This window comes from Lepidothrix coronata, unplaced genomic scaffold (genome assembly GCF_001604755.1).
Source record: "Lepidothrix coronata isolate B3197 unplaced genomic scaffold, Lepidothrix_coronata-1.0 Scaffold3, whole genome shotgun sequence".
Classification (NCBI taxonomy): domain Eukaryota; kingdom Metazoa; phylum Chordata; class Aves; order Passeriformes; family Pipridae; genus Lepidothrix; species Lepidothrix coronata.
Genome location: NW_016690183.1, coordinates 6,306,867 through 6,326,743, shown reverse-complemented (window position 1 = coordinate 6,326,743; position 19,877 = coordinate 6,306,867). Strand labels below are relative to the sequence as shown.

The following is a 19,877-nucleotide window of genomic DNA, read 5'->3' as shown; positions in this document are numbered from 1 at the left end:
CACGATCATGTTTAGTCACATTGGGTATGTTGTAAACCAAATAAAGAATTTTCTCTGATGCTCAGAGTTTCAGCATCCAGGGAGAAACCCCTAGTCCATGACTGCAGCCTTAAACTGGTGAATTTATACCAGCAGAAAAGCAAAGCAGAGGAATGAGGCCCACGTTATTTCTCCCATCCCACTGTTTCCTCTCTACATTATGGCTGCTAAGAACAACTTTTCAGCTTGATATGTTTTCTTTCTGCCAGCTGCCACCTTAAATTAGCTTTTCTTGTGCAATTTGGTAGTAAGGATCTTTGGGTTCATGTCAGGAGATACATTTAACATGCTTCCAATACTCCAGCATAAGCAGCTGTGACATGCAGGCAACTCTGAACATCCACAACCATCACCATCAATTACCCCCTTTATTAATCTGACCTTGCAGTGGATACCCAGGGAGAATTTCACTGTCAGTCTAACATTTCACAGCTTCCTATGTTTCATTAATATATACATATATATTTATTTATTTATTTATATATATATGTGTGTGTGTGTGTGTGTGTGTGTGTGTGTTGTGTTTCACATTTCACTTGTTTGCTGCCCTCCCAAACACCAGCTTCTTAATTTTAGCTGCTTTGGTATTAAGACATAAATCACTTTTTTATGGCTGCTGCACCATTTTTCTGCTAACAGCTGCCATATTGCATTAGGCTACATTATACATGATGAAGAATGAGGGAGAGGTGGAGCACAACATGTGCAGCCTAACAAATTTATTATGCTGTTCAGTTGACAGGCTTATTCATCTTTCAACACTGAGAGTACAGTAAGTCCCACTAACCCAAACTAACAGCGCTCCGTGAAAATGTTAAGAATGTAGATTATATACAAATCAGTAAACTCTGATACTGTGTATTCAGCTTGAATAATCTACTCCTTGATAATGGAACCAATGTATTTTAGGCATCTGTTACCCTTAGGATGCCTTTATGGAAAGGCATTTATAAATTCAGTTTCCAAGCACAGCACAAAACTGTATTGAACAACGAAACTCTTCAGCTTGTGGTTATGTTCACACAGCTCAAAAACACTCAGGACTTGTCTACACTGCAAGCTGTGGGGTGACACAGAGATACCATATCTCAGCTGAAGTAGCTTATGGTTTCCTAGTGTAAAGTGGGCATTCCCTGGGCCCACATTTTGGAAAAAGGTGCGTACCCACCTAGAACAATGCAGGAAGTCCCTAGGGTGCCAGAATTGCTGCTCTCCCTTGCCTGAAAAGTCAAGCCTCATTCCTGTGTTTTGAAGAGATCATCCACAGTCTGAAGCATCCCCAGTCATGTTTATCATTTCAGCGCAGCTGGGCTTCTTTGATATTAGTACATATTTTTAAAATGGGCTGTAAAACCTGGCAAATGTGGAAACCTGTTTAAAAGCTTTGACCTCAAACCTGTCAGGAGTTCTTACAGCGTTTTTATTGGTTCCGGAAGTTGGCATTTCCAAGTGGAATTCTTCCAACAGAAGAAACAGTCACTTCTACATGAGAAAAAAAAAAGAAAGTAATTAAAATATGTAAATTTGGAGTTATAGTATAGATTATTTAAGTTACAATAGTACAGACTGTAGAAAATTTCATAAGTGGAACAAAGTTTACGGAAGCTCTAAAAAGAAATACTATTCTTCCTTTCTCATGTAAAGCCTCCTGCAGCTTCTGCGCTTATTGGGAGTTTCTTAAATCACAGCATTGAGACTCCCTATTAAGGAATACAAAATTCAAATTTTTACAATTCAACCTTTTCCCTTATTATCTACTGTGGTGTTCATAGTGTGGGGATACTGTAAATCATGTAATAATGTTAATTATGTTCAAATGCTAATTGTAAAGGTTTTAATAGTGATCTCTGTAACTAGAAACCTTATTGATCATGCCTACATTTGTATGTATAGTCACTTAGTGCTGGCTGAAACACCTAAATCCTAGCCTGGGTTGTACTGAAATCTGAGTAAAACCCGGGCTGGACTCCTAAGGAAAAAAAAATCTTGTTTGGGTGCTTCTCAGAAAGTGTTAAATGTCTCCCCCTTCCCCTCAAGAAACTAAAAAGTTGAGCAATATTCTATATTATTTTATAGAACTATATAGTTCTATTTTATAGAACTATAAAGAAAAATTATTGATTAAAATTTTGTACAAAGTAAACCATGCTGGTTTGCATTTAGAACATTTGCAAAACAATGCCTGAAAGAAGACTTTGGCAGATTTTTTGTTTCCCATCAGGATATCAGCACTATTGTACCTAATGAGGTCCTCTTATTTCTTATGTTTTCTGAGACCTATATACAATTATTTCAGTCTCTGCTACTTCAAATGGCTCTGTATTTAACACACACAGAGTTATTTTAGAATACTAGTCTCCTTTTTTTGTGGTTGTTTGACTTCTATTGGTTTGGGGGTTTTGGGGGGGGGGCATTTTGTTTTGTTGTTGGGTGAGGGTGTTGTGTGGAAACAGTCTGTAGACTTGGGACAAACTGGAGAGATCTGTTTAAAAATTCACAATGCATCAAAGCACAGATTTTGTGCTTTCCATCTCTGTTACTAAGCTGTGCAGGTAGCCAGGATTTTCCTTCATGAAAGTTTTTTTCATGATCCACAAATCATTTATACACAGAGCTGAATAAGCAAGGGTCAATACCATGTCACAATATTTGGGCAATATCTCAAAGGGTCTTTCTCCGGCACATGGGAGTTAAAGCTCCTGAAAATTTAGATTTTTTGCTAAGATTTAAAAGAGCATTGGACACCACTATGTTCGGTCAAATTTGCTGGCTGCAGTGAAAAATAAATGAGACCACATTTTTTGTTGTCTTCATCTTTAAAATTAAGTTCATGTGAGCTGCCTTCTGCACTAGCATACACGCTCAGAAAATCTGCAGTTACAGCTTACCACTACATAGGGGTGTTATTACTCACTCCCTCAGTGCAGCCATACAAGACCTAAGCACATTTTGCTTTGAAGAGGTTAACCATCTCTGAACCTTACGAAGTGTTTTGAGTGTTAATGGTCTCTGTTCAGTTCTGTATTGCTTTGAAACAGACCAGCTTATGCATCTGTTTATTTGAACTTAGATTAGCTAATGCAGTTGTTTATTTTTCCTTAACTAGAGCACTAAAACACTTATTCTATATAGTTTTAAACATTAATTCCTAAGAAACACATTTTGTCAGCGTAAGAACTTGGAAAAAGTTGCTTGCTTTGAGTGGGAAGAGTAAGATGATTTTACCCACATTTGGGTCTTATTGTTTTAAAAGTGGAAGAGAAATGACAAAATCTTGAGACCATTACCTATATGCAAAATTATTTGGTTTTTGATTTTTTAACTTAGTGAAATGCATGAATTTATTTAAATTTTGTTTGGATAAAACTTTCCCTTGACACTATAGTCTATCTATTTTAATTTGGTTTACTGCCTGGATGCTTTGCATAAAGCCACAATAAAAAAGTACACTCTCCAGCTATACATAAGAAGATTGTTAGTTAACCACTTTTTAACCTTTCCATTCCTATGTAAGGAAGCATCATCAGTATCAAAAAGCTTGCTCTAATTTCCTTGCAAGGAACAATCTTTATAACTGCAGAATGAAATTTTTGTGTTAAAAGAAACATTTTGAAACATCAGAAAAGAGCATATTGATTGTTTTCAAACAGAAACTGTCCAGTTTTCATTTTGCATTAAGGATTTCTTTTGAAATTTACCTATATTCATCTTTAATGAATGTTAAAAATCCTACATGAAATGTCTTCTGACCTGAAATGACATTTCTTTCAAATTTGTGTGTTGCTGTTTGGCAAGAAAATAGACAAATTTTAATTCTGGGTGGACCAAAAGAATTTTTTTTATTGTTGTTGATTTTTTGGTTTGGCTAGCAAACAAATACAAATAAATAAATTTTTTGTACAACTCTAGCCTTCAGATATAACTTCATCAGCAAAACTCTCCTTTCAGTTTTACACATGTAAACAAGTAACTGTATTTGTTTTCACAGGGTTACATCATACTTATGCAAGAGAAAAAGAAGCAAGATTTCCTGTCAAAATAATAATAAAAAAAAAGGTTAAAAAAAGGAAGGAAAAGAAAAACAAATCAGTGTAATAGAGCCACATCTCTCCTGTGTGTTGCTTGACACAAGCTGAAACAAAACTGGCTTGAGACTCTGCAGAAGCATAGTTTGGAAGCGAGAAAAATAAATTGAATCCTGCAGCAGTATAGCAACTCTCCCAGACACTGCACTGGGAGGAATCAGGGGAGTTTCAAGGGGCTGTGTGTGGAAAAAAGGATTAGGAAGAGCCAGTGGGACTTGGCCGACCTTTCTTAACTTCCTGACCCCCACTTTCCACCCCTGGGAGCCGGGTTCTGGTTGTGGGAACAACACCTGCCTTTCCCAGCCCCATCTCCACAGGGGCTGCTGCTGCTTCCCCACGGGTATGTAGGGCCAGAAACGACTACGGCAAGGGGAAAGTCTCCTGTGCTTCATCTGCCCTGCTCTGGGGTCCACAGGGAGGGGGTAGCAGTGGGGTGAAAAACATCTGATGTGTGGTGAGCAATGTGGTTCATTGCTGAAGGTTTTTCTACAATGCCACCAAGCAGAGCATCCAGCCCCATCTCCTTGAGTAAGATCTCAGCTGGTGGGGTCCCAAGGGCCTGAACCAGAAAGACAGCACACAAATAGAAGCTGCTATCATCTTTAACTGTGCCCAAAGGTGGTTTTGGGTCACACAGGTGGACAGCAGAAGTTAGCCACTTATCTTTTTGAGTCATCTATAGCTATACCATCAGTATTTCCCTTACAGCAAATGTTTACAGATATAAGCTACAAGAAATAGATAGGACTGGACAACATACACAAACTGAATACTGAATGCACTTTCTGTATCACTTTATATCTCTTACTGTAATGCAAAGAACTATAATAAGTTACACACATATTTTAATACATGTGTGCTACAGACTGAAAATGTATCCACACTTGGGTCATCACCTATATTTCTGTCAATTTCTATACAGACAGATTTTCATATATAGTCCTATGGGTGCACTCTGAGCACGTGTGAGTCTGCACACGTTTATCTAATGTGCACATTGGTTATCCTTAAATTCCTGCTTAGAGGAATATTATTTACCCTACAGTTGTTATAAATCACATACCATATGATGTGTCAACACAGTGGTCATAAATGACCGAGTATCCATACAAAACACAGGCCAGTGACATCACTACTATCAAACATTTTGGCCCTGTAAGGCTGATTGCAGACCCAGGGCAAAAGCTGAGAGGATTTTTGTTGAAGCACACTTTCTCTCCTTCCCTGCTCTCTATTCTTCCCTTTGGTTTTACCCTTCCAGTTCTCCTTTCTCCAGCTCACCTTTTCCTTCTTCTGAGTAATACAACTATTACATATTTTTCCAAGTGTATAATGCCTAATCAAATTAACAAATCCTTATAGTAGCATTACCATAGTTCTTTTTATATCTCTCTTCTGTAATATTTCTCTCATTTCTATGACTTACACAGAAATAATATTTACATTTATTTGCTTTTTTTCAACAGGAAACTACCAGATTATTTGTCATGTAAAACAAGAAAGGCTTGTAAATGTCCAGATACAGGACAATTAAAAATAATATACAAATATTGTGTTATTACACAGATACCCACACATATTTTGTATATCAAAACACAGGAAAGGTGTTTTAGCAAGGTTAGTTTGCAACTTGCCATTACATCTCTGTGCTTGCCTAGCCTAGTGTCAAATCAAAGTTAATTAAGTTACTGTAAAAGTCAAGTCTTCCTTTCTGGTTCCCTACTTAACTTAGTAAGAGAGAAAAAAACTGCAGCTTTGGATCCACCTTAATTACAGAAGTTGTATGTTTCACAGAATCACAGAGTATTATGAGTTGCAAGGGATCCACAAGGATCAAGTCCACCTCTTAAGTGAACAGCCCATACGGGGATCAAACCCATGACCTTAGTGTCATTAGCACCATGTTCTATCCAATGGAGCTAATCTCAGTTGTTCCCTCTTCCATCATGACTCCTGCATAATGTCAACCCACCTTCATGGCACTATGAGGAGTAGATTCATAAACTCCTCGGCCCTTAGGAGCTGTGGGTACTACAGGCAGAGCAGATAAGGGGAGGAAGCCTGCTCCCGCCTCAAGTGTGCTAGTGGGCAATTTGGATAAATCAGAAAGGAGATAGAGTTAAAACACAGAAACACTCCTAACCTTTCATTGGCCTTTATTATTCACTATTTTATTATTACTATGCGCTATATATATATCCCTTTTATTTTAATAAGTAGAATGTAATAATGCAATTAAGATACAGTGTGAACATACAATTATTCAATATTGAATTCTACATGCAAGTACTAGAACTTGAAGCGGGAAATTATTAATGCAAATGAAAACTGGATAGGTTGATGTCTGCAGATAACTACAGGTTTTGAGATAAACAGTGAAGCAACTCACTGTCTGAAGAATCAGCAATGGGAGGGAAAGAACTGTCTCTCAGAATATCAGATCTTGGTGGTTACTGCAATGCCTATTAGGTAAATAAGATTTGGATCTGTCTAGAAGTATAAGAGAAGCAGGATGAGGAGAGACCTTCATTCTGATTTTGATCTTGCATCTTGAGACCTGTCCATGTCATGATTTTTTGTCTTGGTACATTTCTCTTCACACCTGCTGCCCCTTCCCCATCCTCGGAAGGGCAGAAGTTGGCAGATAAGGACTTAGGTGCCTGGTTGTTGGGCCCCTGTTACATGAGAGCATAGTCCACACAGGCTATGGTCATAGGTCTGATCTAGGAGTGGTACGTTTCTTGTAGAGTAAGAGATCTTGAAAAAAGTGAGTTGAGGAGTTCCCAAAGTGAGTTGCCCCAGGTGGTAGTTAGGCTAATGCCATAAAAGTGAAAGCTCTTTTTATGAGCCTTTAGTGAGAAATAAAACTGCAAATAAGTTGCCGAGATTGTTTTCAAGAAGGCAGGTCCAATAAGGTCTTATATCTCTATTTCAATAACAACACAGAAACCTGCTGATTTACTCCGATGTGTTTTTAGAAACTTTGGGATGCTTCAGGTGGCTACAAGTAATGCTGGAGCTTTAAGCAACAAATGCTTGGATGAGCTCAAACATTCCGGGTTTTCCTGTGCTTAATATGTTGCATTGCTATCTTGGTATGTAATGTCACAGATGGTAATATTAGTCATGAAAGAACAAAGAAGCCAAGTCCATAGAAAAATTAAGGTAGTGGAGAGGCAGAGAGAGAGAAAGGAAAGAAAGGAAAGAGAGAGCAGTGAATGCCTACAGCAAACAAGTTTTATTTTAAAGATTCTTTATACACACTGAACACCTCCTCAAGAGCTATGTGTTGGTAAGAGTAGCCATAGAAGGCTATAAATCCTTAACCTGGCTGGTATCCACTGCAAAAAGTAGAGTAAGTAGTGTGGTGAAAATACTTGGAAATTAATAGATGAACTTAATTTAACAATGGGCAGCCGTCCCACAAATCCCCATGCAAACTGGTGGTGGCTTCCTCCTTTTTTTTTTTTTTTAATTAACTATACAGCCCTTTTTTTTTTTTTTGCATCTAACTTCTTTGTGCCTTTCAAATGTCTTTTTTAACTGTTCACATACAGTTCACATTATGTACCATGAAGGGCTTAAGGGAAACAATCAAAATTATTAAGTTCAAGTACGAAAAGGAAGACTAGACCAGTGATCGAAGGCAAGTTATAAAGCCCACAAAACTACATTTACTGTATGGAGTTGTGAGTGAACCTCTTCCAGTTCCACATACAGCATGCTCACTAGGGCTTCTGCTTGCTAAGTTAACTCTTTCCATGATCCGAGGAAGTAGAGCTCATGTTAAACAAGGTAGCACACTTCCATGAAAGAAACATACATCTTGAGCAATTTCTAAAGGCAAATTTGCACTACTATTGAAACAATTTCAAGTGTAGAACTGTACCAGTGAAATTGCCCTTCTAATTTCTGAGTCATTTAAACATTTGGGAAGACATTGAGAAAGATAACAATTGGTCCAAAGAGTTATAAATGGACACAAATGAGAAATTTTGTGAAAGAGGAGTAAAATATTTCACATGTAGTAAAATGTAACCATTTGTCCATAAATTCAGCTTAGAAACAGATTTCCCACTTTTCTTTTACACTTTCTCACTTCACAGAGTCTGGAGTATATATCATGACAATTTGCAGGAGTTTGGTAGTTGAATTCTCAAGAAGGAAGGACAGAAAAGTGTGGCTTACAGGTGTGAATAAGGCAATACAAATGAACAAACCTATTTTTAGGAGGAGTAGTAGGGAAAATTTCCAACACTGATTTTATTGTGCTGTGGAATTCAGTCTTCAAGTGAAAGGGTAGATGCCTAAGAGCCTGAGATAGAAAATACTATATACTGAGAGTACACTTTCACTGGCAAGGAAATGCAAAATTTAATAGGTCTTTTCCATCTCTGTGATACTATAACTTGGGGTTGTTCCAACAAGTAAGGTAAAAGGAAAGATATATTGAACTTCTACATCTCTTTCATAAAGCACTTGACCTATCTTGGCATATACAGACATATATATTAAAGCTATTTTGTTTTAAATATTTTACTATTTGGAAGGAGATTTGATCATTCTCCAGAGACTGGACAAATATAGTGAACACAGAAACAATGGCAAGTGTTGCCTTCTCCCTTTAATACTATTTATTTTATAATCCAGACTTGACAGTCTTGCTGAACTGCCTGGATTTCCTTGAAAAAGAAAGAGCAAACTAAGTTGTATTGCACATGATGATTTTGTAATCTTCCTCACATTTGTCATACATCACTCTCATTGTCTGTACCCAGTGCTTTTACATAGCCATAAAGCAGAAAGTCAGATTTTCATTTATCCCTTTGTTTTATTCTATACTTAAGGGCTAAGACAGAAATCTACAGTCACTTCTCTGATACTGCAAGAACTTAACAATACACAGAAATTGGGCCCATTCAAAGCCTTCTATTCAACTGAAAGACCAGAACATGGATAAACTTTTTTAAAGACCCAATTCAACATTTGGCAGAAACATATTTTACTGACATAAAATCAAAGGGTTTACATGGTTACAATGACTGTTTCTGAGTGATTTGGGACAACATAAACATCATCTCAGAAAACAAGAATACAAGAATATTAATCTTTGGTCAACTGCAAATGTATTGCAATTAAGTAACACAACATAGAGGTCCATTCCATGGGGTGTTGTTTCAATGTGCTAGATGCATGAGCACAAAAGTTGACCATTCACAACACTGACATCAGAGGATCCCCTGCCTTCCAACATTCTCTCTGATGTAATCTGTACAGTTGGACTAACTCACACATCTTTTCCCGGACCATGAATCTTGTTAACTATACTTCAGGAAAAAGCACTAAGAACTGCTTCTGCTCCAGAACAAACTTCAATCCTTGGACACCAATGATTATTTCTATTCAGGATTATACTTCTTTCCAGTGAAAAGTGAGATTTTAGAATCTTACTTCTTAAAATAACAAAATGCCAAAATGTGCATGGGTAAATAACCTCATTTTCCTTCACACTAGCATGTACAGTTTGTAAGAACTGGATTCACATGGATGTCTAAAGAAGTGGAAGGGTGGAAAAGAATTTTTATGTATGTATATTCAAACAATGTAGACTTTATGAAAATCTATCAGGGGAGAAAAAAAAATATGAAAGCAAGAAAAAAAGAAACTGAAAAAAATACAACATGATCTTGACCACCTTGCAGTGTCAGAGGTATTTAATGTGTCAGTGGCCAGCTGACTGCCCAGCACATATCAGGTTGTGGGACATGGTTCTATTACCATGGATCCCAAAACCCATACTACTGTAAAACACTTAGTTGGATATTTAAGTAAGTTCAGGAAATATTTCTCCTGTAGCTTAAGAATGAATACTATGACAGTTCTGAAGATTAGGTGTCAGAGTTAACAGTACATGACAGAGTCCTGTTAGAGAAGGTGTTCTTACAGCACAAGAAATATAGTTACCCAACGTAAGGTTTACTCTAGGTAGTAAAGAAGGTTAAATGTTCTCTTTTGTGACATTTCAGGATTTGACACACATGAACAATATCCTAAGGATATTGTCTTTAATATTCCAAGTTGTATATAGTTTCATTTTCTTGAAAGAGATTTGAGCCTTCTGTCTAAACATTTGTCTTTGTGGAGAATTCATACCACTGGTTAGAATATATTACTTAAACAATGGCCTTAGAATTACACAGAAAATAAAACAAACCAAAAAGCCTCAAAGTTCTTCTACTTCTATATTTTTCCTTTTTTTTTTTTTTTCTATTGGGATCCATAGAGTAATATTACTTCCTTTACACAGGATTGTAATTCTATCTGGTCCTGGAGGGAATAGGAATCCTTTTCTCTTCTTTGGCAAGTCTAAGATTAAAGATCTGGGGTTTCTTCACCTGATCTGACAGTCATAATCCCAGAGACAGCGTGGCATGCATCACGTCTGGGTTTCTTTGCTATCTCAGCATCACTTTGAGGAACAATGGAAAACATGGACTATGAACACATAGATCAAGGAACTTTCTGAACTTTATATCATTTATCAACTCACAGGTGAGGTCACAAGATACAGATGGGTTACATGTGCTTTTTGTTGACTGTCCCGATAGCCAAAGATGTCAGCTGCTGGCCCTTGAAGCTGTGCAAGAAAGCTACCTCTACATGCAATTCTTCTGTATGTGCCTTAGTGAAATTGCTTTGACAGAGCTGGAGAGCTGTAGCTCTAGAGGAATCATCACTTTTGAGGTTTTGCTGTTTCAATATTGATCACTCCTGCTTTATTCCAAAAGGTGCTAAACAAAACATTCTTGATTGCATGATCAGCTTTCCCTCCCCTCCCCTCTTCTCTCTGTACTCTATTCTCTCCTTAGGTTGAACAAGAGAGCAAAACTAAGCTAAGAAAATGGTCTAAAAAATTTTTGAGGATAGGTCTTTGGTAAAGAACCCATATTGTATGTTCCACATGGCTGAATACTAACTAATGGGCCTTTCTTGGACTTAAAGAGGAGAATGGACTAGATGAGCCTCGAAGGTCCCTTCCAACCTACATTTTTCTGCTGTTCTATGTGATACAACCCCCCCCGTATTTCACAGAAGAAAGGTGGATCTGTGTTTCTCCCGAAAATGTCAGTCTGTGAAATGATTCAGCAAGGTACATGACAGGTTAAAGAGGTGGTAGGTCCAAGACTCTTTGCAACACGTTCTGGCTTTGGCCACCCCCAAGCATCCTGGACCTCTGGGGAGAAAGTTGTGGAGAGATATAGTTAAAGCATGGCAGCTCATGCAGGCCCTAAAGATGTCAGAGGCATGACAACAACACAGACTTAGATAGCTTTTGTGTCTGCATTGTATAGCAAAGCATCCATACATTTGAGCACAACCTGCTGCACTTTTGCCCTGCTACACGGCCTGTTGTAAGAGGGGGCCTGGCTGTCCTGCAGCTGTGGCTTCCAACTCTCTTTATGCCTTTTCTTAAGGGGACATGAGGGCCAAGGAAAACGTACCTGGTTGAGGCTGTAGGCCAAGGGAACACTGTTGACAGATCAGGGCCAACCTTCCTGCTGAGACTCTCAACAGAGGAGGAAACAAAAGGCACATATGGCTCATATGCCTGTGGCTTTTCTTGGACTAACTTGATCCCTGAAGCCTGCAGGAAAGCAGAGCTGAGGAGGCAGACTGCTCCAAAAGTAAATGCCCCCTGGGGACTTGGCTGGGAGTTAGACAGACATGTTACAGATCCAAAGTGTAAATCTAAAATTTTGAAATAAAGTTTGGAATTTTCCTGAGAAAAGCTTGGCCACCAGGAGGTCTGGCTGTAATGCCAATGCCAGAGGATGCAGTAAAAACTGGACTGAACTTCAACAAGCAAGATATTCCCTGATTGCCGGTGATTGACAAGCCTGGCTTCAGCTCCACTCCTTGAACACACTAGAATAGCTATGAGAAAAAGGCACCTACTGTAAAAAATACAGAAGTTCAGTGGGTGGTGAGTCTGCTTTTCACTCAGGAACCCCTTAGGAGTAAGTTAGGAGCAGCACATAGGTCTCAGTAGCAGCAGAGAGCTTATACAGTTGAGAAAACAAAGTTGAAAACAAACAGCTGCATAATGTATTGCAGTAAGGCTTTCACAGCACAGAGATAGTGGGTCATAAACAAGTCCCCCAGTAACTGGATATTATCCAACAAGGCACAAGGCCTAAAAAGAACTATTTGTTTTTTTACTCTTCATGGGATGAAATGCACACTGCAGGAAAATCCCGTTCAAATCAACATAGCGTCATGGAAACCACGAGACCATCAATAAAAGTAATAAATGGAAAGGGTTATAATAATATATACTTAGCACTTTACATTTTCAAAGTGCTGACAGGACATTAATCCTCAAAATACCCTTGTGAGGGCAAAGGCAGCTTTAACATTTTGAGGTGAGCTTGAGAAACAATTTTTGGTCTCAAATTGATCTGACCTGACTTCTGTTCACTAGGATCATACTAATCAAAGTTAAAATGGAGTATAGTATTTTCACAGCAGAGAACATGATGCTACAATGTTTCTCCTTCTCTGAATATGAGAAGCAGAGCCCAGTCGCTGTTTGCTACACTACACGTTAATACTAGCACTGTAAAACTGCTTTCTAAGGTCAGTTCTTCCTCTCAGCTTGGGCCTATGGCCCACTGTGTTTATCATCAATGGAGAATCTTATTACATTCAATTACTCTGCTAACCTTTTTCTCATTCAAAAAACTATGCAAAACATAGTTGCCAACAATTCATATACCAAAATATGCAGATTAGCCATTTCTAATGAACTGACAGGAGAATTGCCCCCAAGATAGTCAGGAAGGAAAACGAGTTATATTTTATAACTTCAAAGGGCTGCTTTTTATCTTTCACAGATTATTTGTTCAACTGCAGTTTTGAATTAGCTCTGGCTCTCCTTTAGTTCAGGTCAGGGACAGGGAATGGGGGCTGAAGTCAGTTGTTCAGTTTGCTGCACATTTTTGCTCCCATTTTCAGTTGTTTTTATTGGGGCTGAGATTCTTCTACTACTTCTGTTACTGTTTATGATCTCAGTAAGTCAAAATGTCATAAATGCTGTATAATCCTCTGTAGCTGTGCAGGATGGATTTAATTTAAAGCATATGAAATGAAGTAGATGGCTATAAATAGAGTACCTGTCTCAAAAGCACAAAGGTTAGGATTTTTTTTTTTAATTAAAAAATAAAAAAGGAAAAAAATGAGTCCAAAATTTTATCTTCAAGAGGACCTTGAGATTAGCTCAGTTGGTTAGAGCATAGTACTAATAACACCAAGCTCATGGGTTTGATCCCCGTATGGGCAATTTACTTAAAAGTTGGACTCGATGATCTTTGTGGGTCCCTTCCAATTCAGAACATTCTGTGAGTCTCTGAAATGATAGAAATGATTCATTAAAACCAAAACTAGGAGAGGTGAGTTGGTGACTGTAGGAAGAGGAAAGATGGAGAAAGAGTAGAGATCTAGAGACCACATAGACATGTACTTCCTAAACATATGTGTTACACTCCAGATTTTAAGCCATAACCTACCCAGAGTAGTTACATTTTATTTAAGACTTTTTAAAAGCCTTTTGGTTTGTTATAACCTCGAATTCGCATCTGGAAAAAGAGTCACACACTTCTCTAAGGGAAATTCTTTTAATTTAGTGAGAAAAATAAGATATTTTGGCAAAAGGTTTTACAGGAGTAAAATACAAGCAAGAAAAAATATTTCACTAAAACACTCATCACAAAAAACCCATTCCACAGGAAAAAAATGCTACAAATAATCAATATACCAGCTTTAGTAAAACACTATTCATTGGTTTAAGTTACCCATAAGGGAAGGAAAAGAGTAAAAGAAGAACAAAGATAAAAGAGTAAAGAAAGAGAGATGAAAGACAGAAGGAGAGAGAGGACAGGAAAAATGGTTACCAACAAGATCTGATGGTTCACGTGGTGCAGGCAGCAGGAGAAAAGAGAGAGACAGAGCTCACATGGAGTCTTGTGTATTTACAGAGTTCCATTTTCCCTCCCAGGCAGGATATCCAGTCGGTGCCTTCCAGGCCAGAGTGAGGTGTGCTGCAGGCAGTCACAGGCTCCAGGGGCTTGGTGTGGGTGGGCTACCAGGCAGGTCTGCCTTGACTGACAGCCCGGCTGCACCACCTTCAGTGATGCCGTGGGCTCTGCATGGGCTGAACCGCCATGTGGGCTGCAGGACCTTCCAGCTCTGCCCTGTGCCCTCAGCAGGCCTGATGTACAGGCCTTACCATGGACCTGCAGGTCTGGGCCCAGCCCTTCCCCACACGCACACACACACTGACAGTGAGTTGGTTCTGACCCATATCAATAATTCAGTGAGATTCTGATCCTGTGTCTCACAAGCAGTTCAGTGGATATTATATTCAGCCCAGATGTATGATATGTTCTGCCTGTGTAACCTTAAAATTGAATGAGGAACTACTCAAGAAGCACGTTTTTATAAATATTGAGACAAATAGCATTCACTGTTCTAAACCCTACTGCATATGATAACAGAGCAAGAATGCTCACTATAAGTAATAGATAACTAAAAAGATCTAGAAAAACCAATCTCACCCCCTCCCAAACAAAACAACACTCATACCAGCACAAAGTGAGATTTCCTGATAAAGGAAAGACTTACTCTTTTTCAGAATTTATTAGGAATGTTCTTCTCAGAAAAAGAAGTTTGAACTAAGCAATGTCCTTCTTTAGAATGACACACATACAGTGACTCGCATGGAAATGCCATTGACCACCCATAAGAAGAATGCCTAAACAACACATTGGTAGCAAGAATTGTGGAATGAATATGTGCTGCCGAACAGTGGCACAAGCAGATGTTTTGTGGAGGCTTATGGGGGATTTCTGCATGGGCATCTAGGAGAGGCAGGGAGACTGTAGTTGTGCTCTATCAGATCTTGCTATGCTGGAGATTCCTAAATGCATCTGTAACATCCAGCAGAAGATTTCTAGCAGACATCTGGGTTGTGTCCCTCTATACTGCTACACTAAAGAGATAAAAAGAGAACTGAGAAATTACTTCAAAATATGTAAAATATTTTAAGGATAAAGTCGTCTTAATTAGTATTGATAGTGAGAGACTAAAAAGAATTTGAAATGACCAACCACTTCATATCACATATTGGGAAATCACCTCAGTGAATGCAATCCAGCAAGCTAAATGTCCTGACAGTGCCCTAAAATTTCTTTTCTGCTGACAATTGGATGAAAAGTAATGAAAATTCTGTCTGCACACAGGCTATGGGTACAAGAGTTCAGTGACTCAAGCAGATCCCAGACAGATAATAACTACTGCTTTCATTTCTCCAAACTATGAGTTCAGAAGCTTAAGCTGATACAAATAGTGCGTTTTGCTATTGTAAGCTCTCTCTTCTGCTTATCTTCATATTTTATGCTGTACTTATTGCAGTAGTATTCCTCCTAGGCTACTCTTCCCACAAAACACTCTTGCCAAACTCCTAATGATCCATTCATCTTGTGTCTTGATATTAAAAACCTCATGCAAGACATGATAAACACTAAGGCAATTAGCTACACCACCTGCCCCATTCCACTTACTTGCCTGACGCTACAGGTGACACCACCACATCAACAACAACTACAAATCTGAATCCAAATCCAGACCAATAAGATGTCCTTCCATAAATTTATTTTTGGCTACTGAATAAGACAATCTTCCTTCTTACATCCTATTAGTTTATCCCAGGAAGTATTTAGAACTAGAAAATGGAAAAGCTTCACTACAAACTATCACAGAAAGATGAAATTTTAAAAAAAGCACAACAAAACACATAAATTGCAAACAAACGTATGCCCTTCAGCCAATTGGCATAGCAGAAATGTGGACATTCCTTTGGAAGAAAGGACTTCTATTTTGTGGCAAAACTGAATATATAACTCGTGCTTTCTACTAAGTAAACCCTAAACACTATACATAATGCATATGCATATTTGAGGTTGCATGTTGGCTGGGGGATAGAAAAATATAACCAACCAAAACCAGACATTCCTTGCTTCAAGATGGAAGTACCTATTTACTGTTTTAAGAGGGAACAACTAAAGATCTCCTTACTTAAAACTGTTCCCACAAAAAAAAGTATATTAGCACAGCTACACCAACTCTTTTGCAAAAGAGTTGAACAGAACAAAACCATATAGACATGTAAGGCAAGTATAGGGTCCCTACATACCACTTACAGAAAAAATATGGTTATTACTGCAGTTGTTTTCCTTCCCAGTTGTTACTAATTTCAGTGAAAATACTTCCACTGCTTTAAGGTATATAAGTCTGACTCAGGAAAATATTTTAAAATACAGAGCTTTAAGAATTTGCATACTTTCAGTGATTTTAATAAGAATCAATGACAAGCACTAATTATTCACTTAGAAATCCTGCTAACCGGGAGCCATAGTGCACTATTTCTATAACAATGGAATGTAAATAATATTGTTAGGTTGAGTACTGTAAAATTCAGTGGCTATTCTACTGTAGGCTAGCTAACAATACTTTCTGGAGGATTGATATGTGTAATACTATTTAGATCTGTGCAACAAGAGAAGTTACAATACTTATGAGGATAACTGTATTACTTAACATAGCACTGGTAAATACTGGAACCACAGACGTTACTTTTATCTTTCCATTACCATGGCACTAAAATCATGGAGCAATTAAAAAGCTCTTGTGACAAACATTTAGGAAAAAATCTACGTCAAGTGAAATAATAGAAGAACTTTTACTTCTAGCACTTTCGGAAGAAGTATGAGCTTCGTGCTTAGCACTGTTTCTGATCTGAAAATTTTGTTCAGCCACCAAATCTTTCATTAAAAGATAGTGGGAGACAATAATTTGACACATAATCTTTCTTTCATTTCCTCATCGTAAGAGAGAATTATATGAAACATATACTCAAATTTTCTAAATTTTGCAAAATCTTATACTATTAGTTGCTAAAACAGAGTAACTGAAAAAAATTTGGGTATATGGTACTATTTTTTGTGGACACATTGTAAACCCACTGGAAGATTAATTCCAAATTCACTCTCCGGGACACTTTCATTGTTGAACCTTAATTTCTTGTTTCCACTCAATTATAGTTCCTCTCTTAATATCAAATTAGGGCAATTTCTCTAATAATAACTAGATAATGACTCAACTCACACAGAGGCCAAGGCAGTTGGGCAGCAGAATGGAGAACAACTGTGCCCAGTGTTGGATCACATGGTTTCTCCTTTGAACGCAGTATCTTGGCAGATATAAATGGAAGAAAAGTCTAATTTTCATGGAATCATAGAATTACAGAACTATTTGAATTATTAGAATGGTTTGCATTGGAAGGGACCTTACAGATCATCTAGTTCCAGCCCCCCTGCCATGGGCAGAGATGCCACTCACTGCCCTGGTTTGCTCAGGGCCCCATCCAACCTGGCCTTGAACACTGCCTGGGATGGGGCATCCACAACTTCTCTGGGCAATCTCTTCCAGTTTTTCACCAACCTCACAGTAAAAAAAAAGTCTTCCTTATGTCCAGCCTAAATCTATCTTTTTTCAGTTTAAAACCACTGCCCATTATCCTGTCACTTCAGGCCTTGGTAAAAATTTTCTCTCTGTCTTTCTTATGAGCCCCCTTTATATATTGAAAATGCTCCAGTAAGGTCAGCCCAGAGTCTTCTCTTCTCCAGGCTGAACAATCCCAGTTCTCTCAGCCTGTCTTCATAGGAGAGGCGCTCCAGCACTCTGAGCATCTTTGTGGCCTCCTCTGGATTTGCTCTAAAAGGTACATGTGCTGGGGACCATAGACCTGGATGTAGTACTCCAAGTGGGGTTTCAGGATAGCAAAGATATTTTCAAAATAACAGTATGTATACATTGTATGCAGAAGAGGCAGACAAAGACACCATTCACTGTGTAATTATTAGCCAGATCTGAAAACAAAAAAAATATTTTTAATCTTTGTGGTTAAGCCGTGTGCTCCATTTCCCTTAGGCAAGCCATTTGTTGCACAATTTATGCTAAATGAAGTGTTCTCCAATTCACAGTGTATTGTTTCATAAAAAGAGGGAAAATGCAGATGAAATGTGCCCATCCCTCTGACCAGTTCACATGACACAAGACAACCTTCACCTACCATTAGCAACAGCGCTATAGCTTAGCAATATTTGTTTCTAAATATCTAACCTGAATGCAATCACCAGGCAAGCTGCACCAAGACATTTTTGCTCCTTTAGAAATATGAATGGTTGAAAAGAAAATGTCAACAATAACAAAGAATTCCATACACTTTCTACAAACTGGAATACTTTTGCAGATGATGTAAATCTTTTGTTCTACAGTGGATTGCAATTATCTAAACAAAAGGATTACAACTGCCAACTGATTTTTTGTAGTAATACTGAAAACTGACAGAAGTTTCAGTAAGAGATTTGCCAGTTGGCACAATAAAGAAGGGAAACCCCTCCAACAGGCAGCACATGATAGAATTCCTCCCTCCCAAACACACAGAAGCTGCAGTGCTTACTTGGGATTTTCTTCTTTCCTTTTCCTTACATTGAGGCAGCTTCCACAGCTTATATTCAGGTCCTCAAAACTTGCTCTTGTTCCTGTGCTACATATGCAGAACAATTATGCTTATGTGAGTGGGCATCAAGAAGAGAACCTGGCAGAGAGCATAAACTGAAAATAGCTTGTTTTCCTGACTCATGAGCTCATAACTTATCTCAAACCACTTACTCAGGGCAAAACACCCCTTCCGTTCCCCATGCGCACCCTGTGAGATGGCTCCCACTATGACACAGCATCACAACCAGCCCTGGAAAACTCTTGTGAAGCATTTGGAGCTCCATCAGCAGAGCAAAGGGTGGCATGGGTCTGCTTAATTTCATGAAATGGCAGTGTTGGAATTACAGTGTGGTGACAGGATTCATCAGAAGAATTTATTTTCATGCTATGGGCCTGTGGCCTAATGAATTGGAAAATATTTGTCTATGTTCTCTGCTTAAGCTCTAAATTAAGCTGACACCTTTTATTAAAAATGCCAGTTTTATGAACTGAAATACATGACATGCTATTGCCTGATTGATAATACAAGTTTCCTTGCAGTTCTGTGTATAATAACAACATTTTTTTTCTTGGCATACACGGGGGCTATAAATTCTCCACAGGTGAAACTCTTATATCCTGAATAGTGTATTCAGTACATTATCTGTATTGTTTCTATGTAAATCAACAAGTATATTGATTAATGCTAGCAGGGGTATAGTGCTAAATTTATATTCTAAATTACAGATTGCTGAATTCTTATTTATCTGTTTACAGTCTCTGAAAAAAAATAGTCTGTTGTCTATTCTTTAGGCTTCTGGCTGATGAGGTAGGGATTTAACATTGCCTCAGTTTTCAAGAAGGGCAAGAAGGATGACAAATTAAAAGGCCTGTTTGTGTCACTGCAGTGACCAGTAAAATTATGGAGATTATCCTGGGATGTATTGGAAAACACCTGAAGGACAACGCAGTCATCAGTCACAGCCAGCATGGTTCCAAGACGGGAAAGTACTGCTTGTCAAACCTAATTTTCTTTTATGACAAGGTAACCCACCTAGTTGATTAAGGGAAGACGGTTGATATAATCTTTGTGGATTTCAGCAAAGCTTTTGATACTGTCTCTCACAGTATCCTTCTGGACAAAATGTCCAGCAC

General features: G+C 38.2%; 1 long non-coding RNA gene across 1 annotated transcript; it reads right to left on the bottom strand.

Annotated features, from left to right (window-relative positions):
- Positions 1–1,434: 1,434 nt before the first annotated feature.
- Positions 1,435–18,961, bottom strand: LOC108499928. The gene is made up of 3 exons (XR_001875698.1): positions 18,915–18,961; positions 18,703–18,789; positions 1,435–1,521 (listed from the first exon to the last, which is right to left on the bottom strand). It is a non-coding gene; the product is annotated as an uncharacterized LOC108499928 (long non-coding RNA).
- Positions 18,962–19,877: the final 916 nt, after the last annotated feature.